Source organism: Kogia breviceps, chromosome 12, assembly GCF_026419965.1.
Source record: "Kogia breviceps isolate mKogBre1 chromosome 12, mKogBre1 haplotype 1, whole genome shotgun sequence".
NCBI lineage: Eukaryota > Metazoa > Chordata > Mammalia > Artiodactyla > Physeteridae > Kogia > Kogia breviceps.
The window spans coordinates 93033396-93039449 of record NC_081321.1 but is presented as its reverse complement, the minus strand read 5'-3'; positions in this window follow the sequence as shown (position 1 = coordinate 93039449).

Sequence of the window (6054 nt, the reverse complement as noted above, 5' to 3'; positions counted from 1 at the left end):
CAGGTTGTGCGCGCGGCCCCTCCTTCCCGCTCCTCCCCGCGCAGCCCCGGTGGCGGGAAGCAGGTAAGCCCGTTCCTGCCACCGCGCCTGGCCGGCTTCCTGGGTTCCTGCCCCACCCGCCGGCCTGCAAGCCCTGGGTATAAATAACCTTGGCACCCTCTTAAAGGGAACACAGGGCTCCATGTTTAGGAGGCAGAAGCCAAGGACAGGCCCATCTAGGCCTCCCAAAGGATGCTGTCCTAGACTCCCTTCCAGAAGGACCTCCTGGCCACCCTGAGCTAAAGGTCAAGCCCTGCTCCCCTGCTGGAAGACGGGCTGGAGGCTTTGGCTTCCTGGGGCCACGCTGCTGCAGCGTGCCCTTGGACAACTCCCTGGAACTCTGGACTCACTGTCTCCAATGGCCTGTGGGTCATCTGTTCTGACCCTGCCCACCCGGAAGAGTGGATAAGACAGTCCTGCCTGCTCCACCAGCACGCATGCCTCTGCTCCCATCGCCCTTTTCACGGGGGGCCCCACCACCCTCCAGCCACAGCAAAACCTCCCAGAGCAGTTCCCTGACACCCTGCCGTCTTCCAGCCCCAGCCTCGAGTTTCCTCTGTCTGTGAAATCCCTTCGCCCGGCAGACTTCCTCAGTCCCTGCCCTAACTTCTTGTAAGGCAAGGACGTGGATACTGCTCTGATCTCCCCAAACTCAGTACTGTAGTGTAGTTGTTTCTTTGGCTCTCCACCCAAAACACACTGGGACATGCAGTAGATGCTCCATAATTGCTAGTTAATACAAGATGAGAGCCTTTGGCAAACAGTAGGCTCTTCTTACTCTGAACCCCTGCACCCCTTGGGCATCAGGAGCTCCGGGGGGTGGGAGGAGAGGGAGGGGCCTGGGCTAGGGTCCTAGCACACCTACTGCACTTTGCCTTGTTGGAGTTTCGGTTCAGTTTGAGGGTTACTTGAGCACCTACTGTGTGTGCGTGGGCAGACTGGGCACTTCTGAGGGTAGGACCTCCACCTCAGACATCTCGGTGTGCCCCGGGCCCAACATGGGGCCTGGCACACAGTGGGCACGTGCTGGACACTGGCTGCCCCTCCAACTCTCCAAAGGGAGAGCCAGGCAGACCCTGGTGGGGTGGGGTGGGGGGCTGCGAAGGGAACCTGAGTGTGGAATCCTGGCCGGAAGCTGGGAGGCTCCTGGATCAAAGGCTTAGGCCAGGATGAGGGGATTGATCCCAGGCTAGGTTTCCTTGCCCACTTCCCCTTCTCCCAGCTGGAAGGCCCCTGGAGGGGATTCTAGGGGGGGACAGGGCTTGAGGAATGCCTCGATGGAGGGAGACCTCAGAGTCCAGTATAGACTTGGCTTCTGTTTTTTATTTTTTTTGGCTGTGTTGGGTCTTCGTTGATGTGCACAGGCTTTCTCTAGGTGTGGTGAGCGGGGGCTACTCTTCATTGCGGTGCGTGGGCTTCTCATTGCGGTGGCTCCTCTTGTTGCGGAGCGCGGGCTCTAGGCCCACGGGCTCAGTAGTTGCAGTGCGCGGGCTTCGTTGCACCGCGGCATGTGGGATCTTCCTGGACCAGGGATCGAACCTGTGTCCCCTGCATTGACAGGCGGATTCTTAACCACTGCGCCACCAGGAAAGTCCCGACTTGGCTTCTTAAAATGTGGGGCTGCACTTTGCAATGTCTGGGTTCTGGTCCTGGCCTCTCCACCTTCCTCACTGGACAGATCCCAGAGCTTGGTGGTGACTCAGTTTCCCCTGTCTCCACAATGGGCATAACCTACTGTGTGCAGAATTAGGAAACTGAAGACTCCCAAGGCAGCAGCTTGACACCAGGTGCCACTGTCCTGCCGTCTGGGAAATCTCCAGGCTACATGGTGTCCCCATCTTGTTCCAGCCCTGCCTCTGGCCCAGACCACACTGGTCTGGGCTTGTCCACTTTCCCAGCTGTTCTAAAGGTCCTTGAGGGCAAGGCCTGGCTTCTACCCCTGTCCCTCCTAGCCTTGCCCGGGCCTGAGCCCCCAGCTGCAGCAGCCTGGGAAGGGGTCAATCTATGTGGGCTGTAGCAGCAGCTGCTGTGGAAACAACTGAGCCGTGTAATCAGGCCACCTGAGCTCTGGGCCTCCCATCTGGGCTCCAGACTCCCCTCCAGCCAGACCCAAGAGCCTTTGCAGGAAGGGCACCTGGCTCCTCCATGTCCAGCCTGGGTGGGGCTGCTGTACCTTTTAGCTGGGTAAGGGGTATGTTTTAGGGTATATTTAAGCTCCAGCACACTCAGATGTTGAATTGTGAAAAGGTTGGAAGCCCTGAAGTTTGGATCATTGGCTGTTCCTTCGAAGGATGTTGTCATCAGAGACTTTTGGATTCAGAGGTTTCAATCAGTGAATGTTGAGATCATAGTTTTAAAACTGCAGATGCGGAAGGGGACCTCAGAGGTCACCAGCCAACCCCTTCTCTAATGACTTGCTGGGTCTCCTCCTGAGGAGGGCCCGGGCCTTGTCTGGCTTAGGCTGAATTCAGGGACCTAGCAATATGCCATAGTAACAGGAGCGCAATAAACACAGCCGACTTGAACGGCAAGTGAAGACATCGCATCGATGGACGTTTATTTCCAACCCAAGAGACAGAGCTTACTGGTTTGGATGGAGCTGGCTGGCTGGGCTCAGCCTCTCACCAGCTGGGTGACCTGGGGCGAGGTAGTTCACCTTTCTGAGCCTGTGTCCTCCTCGGTGGCTTGAGAATAATAGCATCTACCTGATAGGTTGTGAGGGTTAAACAAATTAATCTGTAAAATACTTAGGACAGTGCCTGACCCTGTTTATTATTCAGCCTGCAAAGTCAGTAATGGAAAGACCCCTTTAACCCCCATTCCTGCCTCAGTTGCCCCCTAAATGTGTCCTGCAGCCTGGGGTCAATGGCACTTATTGTCATGTACTTCAGCACAACCTCCAGTGAGGTTGGTATCACGTGGTTCTATTTATTTTTAAATTAATTAATTAATTAACTTTTGGCTGTGTTGGGTCTTCGTTGTTGCACGCAGGCTTTCTCTAGTTGGGGCGAGCGGGGGCTACTCTTCGTGGCGGTGCATGGGCCTCATTGCAGTGGCTTCTCTTGTTACGGAGCACGGGCTCTAGGCGCGCTGGCTTCAGTAATTGTGGCACGTGGGCTCAGTAGTTGTGGTGCACGGGCTTAGTTGCTCCGCGGCATGTGGGATGGGCTTTGTTGCTCCACGGCATGTGGGATCTTCCCGGACCAGGGCTCAAACTCGTGTGCCCTGCATCGGCAGGAGGAATTCTTAACCACTGTGCCACCAGGGAAGCCCTCGTGTGGTTTTATAGGTGAGCAGACCCAGGCTCCCGGCCCAGGTCCCTAGCCGGCTAAGTGGTAGAAGGCCAAGTTAGAAAGCAGATCTGACAGGCTGCAAAGCATCCACGTGCTCTCCTGCTGTACCAGATGGCACTGCCTGAAGACTCTAGAAATGCTGGTCCCTGCCCGCCCCCCCCACCTTAATCCCTGCGGCTGCTTCGGCTGCTTCGGGGGGCCCAGAGGTTTCAGTGCGGATTGTCTGCCAAAACCCGCGACGGTCTGGGAAACGTCCGCTGCTGAAGCTCCAGCAGGATGTGGGCAGGGAGGCCAGTGGCCGGCGCTGAGGCCGTGGTAGCAGGGGTCAGCTGTGGGGCCGCGGGACTGAGCAGGAACATCCCACTTCAGACACTTGAGAAATTGTTTGTGGCCGTATCACTGCTGCCCTCCAAGGGGAGGCTTCTGCCCAGAGCAGCTAGGTGTGTGCTGTCATTTCTGGGGCTCCGAAAACTTCCTTGCCTCCTCCTCCAGCCAAAAGGACTTCCCAGGGAACCCTGGGTGGGGCTGAGGCACGGGGACTCCACCGCAATCCTGCCAGCCCTGGAGAGCATGTGCCCTTAACCCTGGCCCCAGAGGACAGCAGCTGTCAGGGTGTTTGTGTGTGTGTGTGTGTGTGTGTGATGTGCAGTCAGGGTTGTCACCTCACAGGACTGCTGGTCACATCTGGGCCCTAACATATGCGCTCTGGCACTTTATAAGCTCCCTGAGCCTCGGTTTCCCATTTTCACGGGGCAGCTGGAGGGAGGGGCTGCATGCTTCCCTCTTATCGGCCTTGCTGGGCCCGCGGAGAATGGGGGCAGGGGCATCAAGGGGACTGCAGAGACAGGCTCCCGAGGCGAGCAGTGGCTTCTGTTTCTCTTGGCTGCAATGAACAGACGAGCCCAGTGTGCTGTGGTTATTTAAAAAAAAAAAAAAAAAAAAAAAAAGAGCTGCTGCCTCCAGCCGCACAAATAGAAGTGGAAGTGTGCCTTCAAGCCTGGGAAGTCCCACTGCTCCTGGCGTGAGGGGGGTGGGGGGGACCCTTGCAGAGACAGAGAACACTCCTGCGTGTACCCCCTTCCAGCCTGAGGTCTCCAGGGGCTCTGGACCTGTGTCTGGATCGACACGCAGTATTTGGGGGATGACTCCTCCAGGCGGTGAAGGCAAAGGCTCCCCTCCTCTGATTAGACCCTCCCTCTAGCCCCTCAGACAGATGCGGTGGTCGGTGGTGGTCATGCTCCTGGCTCAAGGGCCCCGTGCCAGGCTGTGAGCTCTGAGGACAGGGCTGTGCCTGCTACAGGTGCTGCTCAAGAGGCACCTGCAGGACAGACAGGCAGACAGCTGGATGGGTGGCCTAGGAACAGGGAAAGGTGGTCAGAAAGACTGAAGGGATCTCCCTGTCCCTGGGACATCTGGGCCACTCCAAGCCGACTGGGGGACCCTTTTGCCCAAGGACTCTTCAGAAGGCCTCTGAGGGGCCTTACAGCCCACTGGGTCCCTCCCACCTTTTCAAACAAGGAACCTAAAGGCGAGAGAAGGCAGCACCTTTGTTCAAAGTCTCACGGCAAGCCAGAGACCCCGCTGGGAGAGGCCCAGGCTCCCAGCCGGCAGTCACACGCTCGCGCAACCCGTACAGTGCGTGCTTCGGAGGGCGCTTCGGGGACGCCAGGGGGACGCTACAGGGAATAGGGGTTTGTTTCATTTAAAGGAAGAAGCTTCCAACAAGAGATTATCTTTCAGAGACATCACAAGGGTTTAGGCAGAGTCCTGTCTGGCGGGCAGGGAGGGGAACAGGAAGGAGGCCATGTGGCTGAGAGGTCAGGGTGTCTGGGTGCCTGGATGTAGGATGGTGGCCATACTGTGGGGGCAGTGGGGAACTGGATATGCCGGCTCTGAGGCCTTGCTCCCTCTCCTGTGCCCTCGATAGCACGGCCCACGTCGAGAAGCTCTTGCCCTGCACTTCCAAGGGTCGGCCTGGCACAGAGAAGGGCCCTCATTTGTAGAACTAAAAAGAGCACACAGGCTAGGCTGGCCTCCAGCACTTCTCAGTAGCATCTGTGGAAAGGTGTTCAGCGCCCAGGTTCACACTGGGAAAAACTAGATTAGACAAAGGGAAATTGATGTCTTAAATGCGGAACTTCCACCGTCTGCTAGAAGAGAAAGGGCGACAGCCTTCCCCAGATGTCTGTGGGTAGGAACCCTACCCGCAGCGTGCAGAGGGCACGGAGGGCGGGCTTCCCACCACAGAGCAGGCCCTGGGCTCGCTCCGTCCGGCTCTGCTCCGTGCTGGTTGGCTCCCTCAGCTGCCAGCCTCTAAGCCGCTCCCCAGGCCTGGACCCCAGCCTCCCAGTTAGAGAAACACTGAAAACCCAGCGGGGACTGTGCTGCGGCCGGGAGTGGCAGCCCCCGCCCCGCCCCGCCCCGCCCCGTGCAGGGTCCGTGGGCCTCTCCGGAAACAAGCTGCAGCTGGCCCCCTGCTCCCTGGGAGTAGCCTCTGGGCAGAGGGAGCAGCTGAGGCACGGGCCTTGGGTGGCGCTGCACCGCAGCTGGGTGTGGAGGGCTGAGTGCAGCAAGAGGAAGTTGTGAGTGGCCAGGGGCCTCCCCCTCAGCGTCGGCAGCAGCTGGGGCTCCTGGCAGGCCTGAGCAGCCGCTCGCCTCCAGCCAGGACGACTCTGGGCCCGCCGCAGCCCTGGGTCCTCTCTGGCGAATCAGCAGTGGGCAC